General features: G+C 48.0%; 1 long non-coding RNA gene across 3 annotated transcripts; it reads right to left on the reverse strand.

The window, feature by feature from the left end:
• Nucleotides 1–5,539: 5,539 nt before the first annotated feature.
• Nucleotides 5,540–10,372, reverse strand: LOC124679332. Of its 3 annotated transcripts, none has more exons than XR_006994928.1 (3): nucleotides 10,003–10,372; nucleotides 6,333–9,906; nucleotides 5,540–5,868 (listed from the first exon to the last, which is right to left on the reverse strand). It is a non-coding gene; the product is annotated as an uncharacterized LOC124679332 (long non-coding RNA). The 3 variants fall into 3 exon arrangements; XR_006994929.1 differs by having other exon boundaries at nucleotides 6,333–9,470; nucleotides 9,749–10,372; XR_006994927.1 differs by having other exon boundaries at nucleotides 6,333–10,372.
• Between the last annotated feature and the right edge of the window lie 2,942 nt (nucleotides 10,373–13,314).

The following is a 13,314-nucleotide window of genomic DNA, read 5'->3' on the forward strand; positions in this document are numbered from 1 at the left end:
GGTTCCGTTCCGTTCATCTCCTCTCCACCATGTCCACCCTCCCTGCAACCTCTGATGCTCTCGTCGGCCCGATCATGGCCGCCCCGCCTACGCCTGCTCCTGCCGTCTCCATCAACTCCATCACGAGCCTCATCACCATCCGCCTCAACCGGGGGAATTTTCTCCTGTGGAAGACGCAGGCTGTGCCCGCTCTGCACGCCGCGCACCTGTTCGGCTACGTCGACGGCTCCATCGTCGCGCCTCCGCCGACCATCACCGAGGGCACCGGTGACGCCGCTCGCGAGGCCGCCAATCCGGCGTTCCTGCGCTGGTACCAGCAGGACCAGCTGGTCCTCATTGCGCTGCTGGGCTCCATGTCCGAGGACCTCGTGGGCCAGATGACGCAGCTCACCACCTCGGCGGCCGTGTGGGCTTCGCTCCACGCGATGTTCTCGTCGCAGAATCGGGCGCGCCTGATGCAGATCCGTTACCAGCTCTCCAACACCCGCAAGAAGGATCTTACGGCCACCGAGTACTTCAACCGGATGAAGTCCCTCGCCGACTCCATGGCGGCCATTGGCGTGCCCCTCAAGGAGGACGAGGTGCTCGGCTACATGCTCGCCGGGTTAGGCTCCGAGTACGAGCCGCTGGTCGTCTCCCTCACCACTCGCGCCGACACGGTCAGCCTCGACAGCTTCTACGCCTACCTCGTCGGCGCCGAGCTCCGCCTCGAGCAGCAGGCCTCCATGGGCGACATCCACTCCTCCGCCAACTCCGTCGCTCGCCACTCGGATGGCAACCGCAGCGCTCCTGTTGGTCACCCGGGACAGGGTGGCCAGGGCGGTGCACAAGGAGGTGGTCGCCCCGGTCAGCAGCCGCAGCAGCGGCGCAACAACAACGGCAACGGACAGCAGCGTCGCAACGGCCCCAAGTGCCAGGTCTGCTCCAAGTACGGCCATGATGCCCTTCGTTGCCGCCAGCGCTTCAACCACGCGTTCCAGCCGGAGGACAACCGTGACCGTGGTGCGCGGTCCGCCAATGCTGCTCAGGCTGGGTCCTACTCCGTCGACCCCAACTGGTACATGGACTCGGGCGCCACCGACCACCTCACCAGCGACCTCGACCGCCTCCACATGAATGAGCGCTACTCCGGCAAGGACACCGTCCAGGTCGCCAACGGGCAAGGTTTGCATATTTCTCACGTTGGTCGTTCATGTCTTACCGGCTCTTCCAAACCATTGCACCTTAATCATGTGTTATATGTTCCTCGACTTAGCAAAAATTTGCTTTCGGTTCACAAGCTTGCCTATGATAATGACGTTTTTGTTGAATTCCATCCTTTTTATTTTTTTATCAAGGATCGAGCCACGAGGAGGGTTCTTCTTCGCGGTGATTGCCATGATGGCCTCTACCCGGTGCCAAGCTCCACCTCTTCCGTGTTAGCTGCCATTCGTCATGGTCTCTCCAGCGTGAAAGTCTCCACCGATCGCTGGCATGAGAGGCTCGGTCATCCATCTAAAAGCGTCGTCGATTTGGTCCTTAGGACAAATAAAATAGCTTGTGCACCTTCGAGTGAGTCGTCTATTTGTGATGCGTGTCAGTGTGCCAAAGTGCACCAATTACCTTTTCATCGTTCTACTCATGTAACCCACAGTCCTCTTGAACTTATTCACTCCGATGTTTGGGGTCCCGCTGTCACCTCTGTTGGTGGGTTTAAATATTATGTGAGTTTTCTCGATGATTTTAGCCGATTTACCTGGATTTGTTTGCTTAAACACAAGTCCGATGTTGAGTCGGCTTTCTACTCCTTTCAAAAACATGTCGAGCGCCTTTTTAATTCCAAAATCCTTACTGTTCAATCCGATTGGGGGGGCGAATATCACCGTTTAAACAAATTTTTCCGTGACGAAGGCATTGTTCACCGCGTTTCATGTCCACATACTTCCGCCCAAAATGGCATTGCCGAACGCAAGCATAGACATATTGTTGAAACGGGCATTGCTTTGCTCGCTCATTCTTCTCTCCCAGTTCGTTTTTGGGATGAAGCGTTTCTCACCGCCGTCTATCTTATCAATCGCATGCCTACTCGCACTCTCAAAAATGCCTCTCCACTTTTTCGCCTCTTCAATGAACAACCGGATTATTCCTTTCTTCGCTCCTTTGGGAGCGCATGCTGGCCAAACTTACGGCCGTACAACAACCGTAAGCTATCCTTTCGGTCTCGACAATGTGTTTTTCTTGGGTATAGCTCCATGCATAAAGGGTATAAGTGTCTTGATCGATCTACCGGGCGCGTTTATATTTCACGCGATGTCGTGTTTGACGAAACGGTTTTTCCCTTTTCCACCAATTCTCACTCGGCTCCATCTTCTGCATCACCACCCTCATATTTTCCTCTTTCTGAGCCGGTATTATATGACGATCGCGTGAGAAAATACAACCTTACTTTGTTGGAGCCTTCTGACCCTGCCCCGAGCAGTTCTCGTTCTATTTCAGGTACAGGCAATACGTTTGCTGCGTCGCCCGATCCTGCCAGGCACGCTGCTGCACCCGTGATCGACGAAGGCGCGATCGATCTGCATGGGGCGTCGCCCCGAGGACATGCTGGGCCTCTTTCGCCAGCCCGCCCTGCCCCTGGGGACGTGTTCTCCTCGCCCGCGCCGCGTGGGACGGCCATCGCGGGCGACTCGCTCACATCGCGCCTCGACGCGGAGCTGTCGACTTCGGCGCCTGCGCCGCCCTTGTCGCCCGCTGCATCGCCCACTTCAGCTGGGGACGCCTCTACATCATCATCGGCACCCCCATCTCCCGCGGCTGCATCATCAGCGCCGGCTTCCACGACTCCTGCAGCACCTGCGCGTCCTGTCACGCGCTCCCGGAATGCCATCTCCAAGCCACTTAACCGCACAGACGGCACTGTCTGTTACGACCCTCGTCGTCGAGCTTTTCTTGCCGAGCCGTCTTCGTACCGCACGGCGCTTGCTGATCCTAACTGGAGGTCTGCTATGGACGCAGAAGTTCAGGCCCTTCATGACAACGCCACATGGATCCTTGTTCCACGTCCTCCCGGCCAGAATATTATCAGTTCCAAGTGGGTGTACAAATTGAAGCACAAAGCTGATGGCTCCATTGACAAATACAAAGCTCGCTTGGTGGCTCGGGGCTTCACGCAGCAGTACGGCATCGACTACCTCGACACTTTCAGTCCGGTTGTTAAACCAGCCACGGTGCGACTTGTTCTTTCTCTTGCCGTCTCGCGTGATTGGCATCTTCGACAAGTTGACATCAGCAATGCTTTCCTTCACGGTGTGTTGACCGAGACAGCATACATGCAGCAGCCCCCTGGCTTTCAGGATCCTCAGCATCCGGACTATGTTTGCAAGTTGCAGAAGGCGTTGTATGGCTTGAAGCAATCGCCTCGCGCTTGGTACTCTCGGTTAAGTGATCGCCTGCAGCAGTTGGGATTCACCACTTCAGCCGCTGACACCTCCTTGTTTATCTTCCGTCGAGATGGTGTCACTATTTATATGCTGGTCTATGTCGATGATATTGTGATTGCTAGCTCGACGGTTGCCGCTGCTGATCGCCTTCTCCAACAACTTCAGCACTCTTTTCCTGTTAAGGATCTTGGACCGCTGAATTATTTCCTTGGCATTGAAGTGACTCGCAATTCAGGGGGCATCAGTCTGACTCAACAGAAGTACTCACTTGATCTTCTTAATCGGACTCGTACGGAGAATTGCAAGTCCGTTACTACGCCAATGTGTACCCAGGAGAAGCTTTCTCGAGAGCTCGGCCACTCCCTTAGTGATGATGATGCATTCCAATATTGGAGCGTTGTTGGAGCATTGCAGTATCTTACCCTCACACGCCCAGATATTTCATTTGCGGTGAACAAAGTCTGTCAGTTCTTGTCGAAGCCAACAGATGTTCATTGGGAGGCGGTGAAGCACATCCTGCGTTATGTGAAGGGTACAACCAATACTGGCTTGCAAATTCGCAAGTCTTCTTCAACACTTATCAGTGTGTTCACAGACGCGGACTGGGCAGGTTGCACTGATGATAGGAGATCCACCGGAGGTTTCGTCGTGTTCTTTGGACCTAATCTTATCTCCTGGAGTGCTCGAAAGCAGCCAACAGTATCTCGCTCATCTACGGAGGCCGAGTACAAAGCGCTAGCCAACGGGACTGCCGAAGCGACATGGTTGCAGTCATTGCTTAAGGAGCTTCGTATTGCCCAGCCACGACCACCGGTGCTTTGGTGCGATAATTTGGGCGCCACCTACTTGACAGCCAACCCGGTGTTTCATGCACGTACTAAACACATCGAGGTTGATTTTCATTTTGTGAGAGAGAAGGTGGCACTTGGAGCTTTGGAGGTTCGGTTTGTGTCTTCCGCTGATCAGATAGCCGATGCATTCACAAAACCGGTAAACAAGCAAATGCTTCAGAAATTACGTACCAATCTCAACCTAATTACTGTAGGTTCAGATTGAGGGGGAATGTTAGACATAGAGATAAGCTAGAATCCCATGATTGTCGCATGTAGATCAAACAGCATCTGTAGCTTCCCGCCCGATGGGCATATTCACGGCAAAACATCTTGTTTCACTTGGTGTGCGCGCACTAACAAATATACTCATGCAGATATAATCGGAACGCACACGAGGAAGAAATCTGAAACAAATAATTGGAAAGACTTAGTCTTCAAGCTGCGGCAGTATATACCTTCGTATTTCCTCTAGGTTCTGAATTGGGGAGGGCGGCGATTAATCCCAGATATGGTGAGATCAGAGGGGTGGCGGCTATGGGGATCAGACTCAGGAGGTAAGATATGCAGGAGGCTCCCAGCCCGTCGTGGATGATTTCTGCAGAGTTTGAAGTGATCGATTCTTTCTGGCGGGGCATCGGTCCTTTCTCGCCGGGGCAGCTACGACTGGATCCGCTTGCGGGGGCGAGTCGGATGCAAGATCCTGCCGGTGTAGCGACGGCACAGTGGCGCTGCTGCGGGGCGGTGCTGCTGCGATCCAGACGTGGGGGCGGCGCGAGGGCGGCCGTGGCGAGAGAATAGGGAAGAAAGCTTGTTTGACCCGAAGCTCTGTTCGAGATGCTCCACATAAAACTCTAATATCCTAACCGTCTTAATATTTGGCGCCGAACATAAAACTCCGCACCGTCGGAAAATTTCTTTCACGCGATCTTTTACTTTCGCGCTATTTCCTCTCTTCGCCAACGCGCGCCACAGGAATTCGCTAGAGACAGGCTCTTCACCGTGTCTTTTCCGTGTGTACCTTTGATAAAACTAGCAATGGCCGGCGTGGCGGGACGCCGCGCCTGGTCTACTGCTTGGGTGTTACTATTTTCGTCATCAGATAAAAAGATAATAAGACATTCATTGTTTTTTCTTCAGGAGTATGGGCGTGTTGGGCTGCTTAGTTATCCTCTGCCCTTGGGGTAGTCAGGAGGAAAAAGGCAAATGCATGGAAAAAATAGCAACAAATCCCCAACAACATGATCGATGGCCCAATACACTACACTTTCAGAACATAAATGCTGATAATTCGAGTACAAAGTAAGCCACATCAATTAGCATATTATTCTCTCTATAAAAAGAGTGCATTGTCACAAGGAAGCTTAGAACTGCTGATCATATATTCACCTTGTCATTAATTATGTTATCTTGACACTATCCAAAACAAACATTAATCCAGTGTGTGCTCACTTCCATCATCGACTTCCTTCGTTGTCAACTCCAACATTGGCCCCTCCAATATCTTTTCTTCTAGGTTCAGCAGCAACTTGATCCATCACTTGTGTAGTGGGATCTGGACAGAGGAGGCGACATCTCTTGAGTGTTAGATGAGGTTTTCTCCATTGCAGCTGCATCACCTAATAAGTAGCCAACGCAAGAAAATATTAGGAAGAACCAACATATTCGACAATTAGTACTGATTGGCCCAATAATGTGGCTCAATCATTCAATTTCTGAAAAGTAGCCACTTGACCGCACTGAACCAAAAGTAGTCCGTCATTCAATACAACAGATGAAGAACTAACATATTCAAGAATTAATACTCAATGGATCATGCTCATTCAAGTATGCAGGGAAAACTAACCGATCAAAGATATTAGAACTCAATGAATCGTGTAATACCCACCTCCCCTTGTGGGGCAAACAAAAAGAACTCCTAACACATATCTAGTAACCCAAAACTGGAGGGACACATTGGAGAACTCAACAGCAAAAAGGACAGAAAGTCACTGCTAGCTTAACTGAAATCACCAAAAAAAAAAAGAGCTTTGCATACGTTGATAAAACAGCGAGTATAGACATTAAACTTAACAAAACTCACCATATCGACCTGTAGGATATCTGGACGTGACGTAGGGCAAGGTACATGGCCAAACCATCAGCGTTCACCATTTCAATAATAAATGAAAAGTGCCGTCCATTCACAGAAATCACAAGTACCATTGAGTAACTATAATTTTTTACCACTACCTTACTCCATCTTTGTGATCTCGCTAATCTTGGTTCTGTATAGATGATCATTAGCTCTGTACTTCTTTTGCGTCTAGCCTACGATGAATGCTTTGAAGTTGTAAACTGAACCTTCCTTCAGTTGGTCTCTGAACTGATTCATGCGGTTAGCTGGTACACATCCTTCATCCCTAGAATTTTAAAAAACGGTTTAGTGTTTCTTTAGGATCCACAATAATATATACACAAAGTAAGAACTGAAGATTGGTGCTAACCATAAAAAATATAAGAATATCTGAAAAAACAGATACCTTATAATACTGATTGGGCCAATAAAGTAGAAACACATTGAAGAGGGAATAAGAACTTGAACATTGTCTCAGGTATAATAAAAAAATTATATAAGAATGTAGCTTGAAGTAACGTAAGTGAGAGGGGATTCAATGTTTCAAGTAATATATTATTTAGAAAGCTGGCAACATTAGTGAGTACTGAGTAGGCATCTGTAAGAGAAGATGAAGCAGGAAAATAGCCGGCTCACAAAAGTGGTACATATTATTTAAGTGAAGCACTAACATTAGTCCCTTCGACCAATTGAAATGCAGGTGACATAAAGAAAAAGACAGAGCATCAGTATACATAGAAGGGGATTGAATAAAAAAGACATATAAACCACACAGAAGCAGAACCTACATATTTGCAGTGCCAAGAAAAAACATTCACATTGGAACAAACAGTTATATACCAATGGTAATGACTCGGCTGGTCAAACTGCAAGTGATTTAGATGTGATGCACGCAATGGCATGAAATTTACATGTACTTGAAGTACAAAAAAAAGATGTTCATGTTGTCACAAACAGTTTCCTATTTCTCGATATACCACGTTTCCGATTTCAGATGTCGCCTCACCTTTTTCATCTTCTGCATGCCGTGAGGTGCTGGTCACACTCGTTGAGGCAAAAGGCAAGTAATATTTGCACGTTAAGTACCACAATATAATAAGTAAAATTATTGTTCATATCACTCAACTTTGAGAGCATGCAAAAAAATTTAGCAGCAACAGGTATCCTATAAAAGAATCTGCACTGAGATCCCGTAAATAGAAAAGCTTACAATTTGAACGGAAAAAACTTGCTGCGTCATCTTTAGTATAAATGAAACACTAATCCAGCGTGGATGATCATTGCTCAGATCTTCCATTATGATCTTTCATCATGTTCATGTGTTTCCAATGCTCGTGAATGAACATCAACATAGAGGGCCCAACTGACAAAATAAACAAACTTACACACCACTTTCTTACATACACAATTGCATACCATCATGGTCTTCCATATTACAATGCCTTACCTCCTAAATTCTCACTTCTTACATACACAAAAATTCTTAGAACCAGTATCTGAATGGTGCGTGGTGCAGGAAATCAAAAGATTTGCTAAATCAAAATCTTGGATTATCTTCATGGTGGTGAACGTTTATTTCAAATTTTTCTGTGATAATCGTATAGAAAATCTGGATTGTGGTACATTTTTTTTTGGCAAAGGGCCAAAATTATTTCTGATAATTCAAGGAATTTATGCAGAAAGAGTGTATATGTGTGGATTTGTGGAGGTGTACCTCATGGTCAGAAACAATGAAGTCCAAGTCATATAAACTTCGATGCATAACCTAGAGAAGCCGCAAGTGAGGCACAAAGCTAAACTGAAGTCAAGAAAACAACAGCAAGAATAATGCGATGGCACATAAAAAAGGAACATAACCGATACCATCAGATATGTTGTCAACCGGCCACTTGCCCAGCTAGATCTCGAATCTTTCCCAGTTTTGTACTCACAAGGGAAAGAAAAAAAAAACGTGCGCATCTTGGTTATATAAAGACCATGCGAATCCTACAGTTGTTATATTATAGGCCCTATTTGCCTCAGTGCATTCTAAGATAGTGCCCAATTTTGAAATTAAAATGGATCAATGCATCGCAGATTTGAAGTAGTACAATCAATAGTAAAAAAATGATGGCCTTGAAATCAAAGATAATACATGCATTTCAATATACATGTTGATCTTTACATAATATATAAGCCTCAAACTTTCATCCTGGATAAAGTAGGTAGTGAGAATGTACCATCTCCTAAAGGCTATTAGCTTCTTAATAGAAAACAATCTATCTGCATGATTTAGGTTTAGGAAAAACTCTGTTATATATGTGGAACATAAGAGAAGCTTCCGTGAGAATGCACCATCCCCTATAGACTATTAGCTTCTTAATAGAAAACAAATTATCTGCATGATTTGGAAAAACTCCGTTATATATGAGGAACAGAAGAGAAGCTGTCGAACAAAATCAAACTTTCTGCTTGCCTAGTCTACTTCCATTTTGCATTACATAAGTATCAGCCTACAAATATATGGCATGTCTGTTCAACAATAATCATTGGATGTTGTGGGTTCTCGAAAAAGACTGCGGACACAGGAAATAATAGTGCCAATGTTAAGCAATGAGCATGAGAAATCTTAGATCATAAAATCAATTTTCTGAACGACTTAGGCATCACCTGAAAGCTTATGTTGTTCCTTCAATATCAGCATGGAACTGATCTAACATACATAGAAGCGCATCTCAAACTTCAACTTGGACAAAAACTATAATTGGAAGTAGTACAAAATAATCAACTATGCCACTTGTTAGCTTAGTTGTTAATGGCTCACCGGCCAATACAACGGTGCCAATATTTACTTAATCAGCACATAAAAAGATCAGCGGAAGCATGGTAGCAATGACCACTGTCATGTTCACAACCTTAGTCTCTCTGCAATTTGATCTGCAAGTTCTCACAGATTATTTTGTACCTGACACATCATCCCAATCATGATTATTTATCCAGCACATAAAAAGATCAACGGAAACATATTAATTTAATTTCCATCTAAATTCAGCTAGATGTTAGACAATCATACCAATTGAGACACCATCCGACAACATGACATGTCAAAAGAAGTGAGCAAGAAGTCTGAAAGACAAACACGAAAGGATAAGCAGACAGAGCACTTCATTGATGCCAATTGATTTATATGGAGCAATATGAGAAAGAGAGTACACATTTCGTATATAGTGCGTTCATTATTCTCCACTACTGTACGGATCAATATCAATACAGCATGCTGCTTAACAAAAATAACTACCGTCCACAATCTGCACATGCTAAGGCCTGTGTCCTGACTGGACTGAAACTGAAACTGAAGACATAGAAGAGATTAGAGATGTGAAGGAGGAGAAGAATGAGGTCACCTGGCCGCCGGGTTGCCCGCTGTGGTGGTCGCCAGAAAAGCCAGCAAGCTCGTGCACGAAGTTCTCATGGTCTCCTATGTCTGTCCTCCGCCATCTTAGCCCACATCAGCACCCACAATGCCTCCATCAACGACTGCGTGCTCTGTCTGCCTCGAACCCTATACTGGCACGCATCAGAATTACAACAGGAGAAAGAAGTTAGAAAACAGAGGCCACCCAATCGGGAGGAAAGGTAGAGGCAACCCATACTTAACCTGGAGAGAGCAGCAACGCGGCCGTGCCGACGGAAACCTTCATCGCGGAAGGCCGCGCCCAGCAAGGCGCCGTGGATCATGCCACTACATCTCGGAAGGGCTGATGGTGAGGAGGATGCCGGGTCACGAAGGTTGGCTTCACGGGTACGCCACCGCCGAGGACGACCCTGATATTTCAGTGGTCCAATCGGCGAATTAGAATTGGCAGCGTGTGTGAATCAGTCGCCGGTGTCGCAGATCTGGAGCAGGCGGTAGGCTGCTGGACATCGAGCGCGGAGAAGACGGACCAACCGGCAGGATCGGGGGACACCATCTCGGTGAGGAGCTGTGGCGGAGAAGGCGGAGGCCCAGCTCTCTCTCGTGCCGGACTTCATGGTCGACGCCGCATCCCACAGAGAGGGAAAGAGAGGACTCGCCGTTGGGAACGATGCATCCCGGCCGACGTTGTCTCCTCCCATATTCGCGCCGACTCGGGAGGGAGAGGAGGATGCGCCGAGGTCCTCCTCTGCGCTGCCATCGTCCTCGAGAAGAGGGCACCGACCTCCTCCTCCTCCGCGCCACCAGCGACCTCGAGAGAAATAAGAGTGCTTATCGCGTTGATAGACGGGTCCCTAGGTGCCACGGTGGATAGGACGGGAGTGGAGAGCGCCGTGGTCGGAAGGGATGTGAGCGGCGGGGCAAATGGGCCGGTCGGCTCCGAACACGATGCACTTCTTCTGCTAACGTCGGCACCGCTTTGACTGCTCAACGAACACTACAGCCACACCCCGCGTATACCAAAGCCCCACGAATGAAGCAACTCGATGGAAAGTACATACGTCTGCACACGTGTTGGCAGTAGATGAGCTTCCAGCCTCACCTAAAAATCCGAGGAAGCACCACAACTCTACACAGAGAAAATACAGGGCCAAACAAACAGTCCAAAGTGTGAACGTGTCTCCACCACCTTAATTCCTAACCTCTCCCAAAATTATCACAAAAAAGATGTTTGTTACCCTATATAATATAGTAGTTATATTTACAACCAGTTTCGTGGAACCTAATTAGGTAGACAAACGTAGAGACGGTGGATCGAGCCGTCACATGTTCTTGTATTTCTTTCTACTTCATAGTTCATCTTTTAATTGGCTGATTTGAAATACTAGCACTTAAATTCGAGTCAATTAAAAAAGAACGGAGGGAGTATTAAACAGGGATCCGTGGTGTCCGTACGTGGAAAAACCACTTCGTACGTAAAAAAAAACCATCGCTTCCTTCGATTGCCACGAAAACCTGTACTCTGGAGTGATCGCACGACAAGGAAAACCGGGAAAACCACCCCGAGAAAAGAAAACCAACGAAGAAACCGTTCTCACGTCCTCCTCCCGCGAGTGATTCCTCTTGCCGTGTTAGCGAGGTGGTACTAAAATAGTTTGCGGTCTGTCACGTCCAGTGCTTCGCTGATGGGCCGTCCTAGATCCGCGCAGTGCATTTTCGTCCGTCGCTTTCTCCTGGACCTGGCCCAATCGCTACGTCCTTTCTTTCCGGGCCAGTCGGTAGTCCTGGCAGCGCACGCAGGCACACAAGGATCAGGTTCCGATCCGAACGAGCCTAGCTTAGCAAGGATCAGGTTCCGATCCGAACGAGCCTAGCTTAGCAAGGATCAGGTTCCGATCCGAACGAGCCTAGCTTAGCTTAGCTACAATATATTGTGTTATGACGTCCCTGACAAGCTCTGTAGATGAGACACGTTGAAGAAACAATCAGAGGCGGCAATGGCTGAGGATCGATTCATTAGGTCTCTAGATGAGACACGTACGTAGAAGAACCTGTCAACGTACACGAAGATGATTGCCTACCGCCGGCTGCCCGCAAAGACGGCGTCTAGCTAGAGCTCGCGTCCACGTGCCAGAAAGTTGTGGACGAGGGCACGCCCGCGACGCGACTGTTTCGTCTCCACGACGCTAGACGAAAAACAAACGAGGACCACAGCCGATAGAAAATTTCATCAACATGAAATAGGATGAGCTAGCTGAAGAGATTCCCGGGCAGCGAACGGGTCAATAGCTCCTATGCGACGTCGTTGAAGAAACGCGTCCAGAATGCGACGTTGTTGGTGGATATAGCTCTCATGCGACAGCTGAGATGGCCCAAATAGCCTATGTGCGACAGTCGGCCCAGACACAGGTTAGTGGTAGTATTATGTGATCCTCGCGGGTCCCACAACTTATACACATCAGCCGAGGGGCCTCAAGCGCGGGTCCCACAACTTATACACATCAGCCGAGGGGCCTCAAGCGCGGGATCCACCGCTTGTCCACGTCACGGCGTGGGACCCACAACTAACAACCGAAAAACAGAGCCGCCACTCCCGGAGCCATCCGACGCCACCATTCCGACCGTTGCCCGCACCTTCCACCCCTCTCCCTCTTCTTCTCGGGCTCCGGCGACAAATCGCGGCGGCGGATGTCGAGCGCTTCATCCTCCCAATCCCGCCGGCCGCAGTATGGTCCAAGTGCCGATGACGAGGTGCCCGGATTGCCCCGTACCGCACCCCCGAAGCGGCGTGTCACCATGTCCGACACGCACGGCAATCTTGGGCGCGAGTATGTCAAGTGCGACAGCAAGCCGAGCCGGGGAAGGTCGGATCTTGGTTATACCTCTCCCAATTTCATTTTGGTGTGTCCAATTTCGCTTTTTGAGCCGATTTGGGAATTAGGGTTCATATTTCCGATTTGGGAATTAGGGTTCATCGTTCGATTTGGGAATTGGTTTCAGGATCTACGCAGTTGCAAGCATTTTGAGTGGTTGGACGAGTACATCGATAGGATTCAAGGTCAAGGCGCATCCCCGGGGCTGATGTTGGACAAATCGTAGCTCCCACCACCGGCGGGCTTGCTTCAACTGTTGGGAATGGGGAAGAATTCAAGGCAGCTGAGTTGAATGAGCTGAAGCAGATGCACAAGCAGATGAAGAAACTCGTGGTTCTGAAGAAGCAGGATAATATGATGGCTGCATTCTTTTATCTTTGTGTAATTGCTCTTGGGATTGCTTATGTGCTGATCATTAGTCGATAGACGATGAAGTTAGATATGAATGACACGGCACATGGTCTTCTTTGATTTCCATCTAGATGACCGTCAAGAATGAATTGCAATTTAGTTTTTGTGCAATGTTAATTACCGTTCAACGTGCACTTGTTTTTGTGATAGAAGAACAAAGTGCATTGTTATGTACCCTTCAATATAAGGCAATGAGCAAATTGTAGTATAAAGTTTTGTAAATAAAATGAGTAACATTCAAATTTGAGGACAGAAAATGAGAAGCAAAAGA

This window comes from Lolium rigidum, chromosome 7 (assembly GCF_022539505.1).
Source record: "Lolium rigidum isolate FL_2022 chromosome 7, APGP_CSIRO_Lrig_0.1, whole genome shotgun sequence".
NCBI classification, from domain to species: Eukaryota; Viridiplantae; Streptophyta; class Magnoliopsida; order Poales; family Poaceae; genus Lolium; species Lolium rigidum.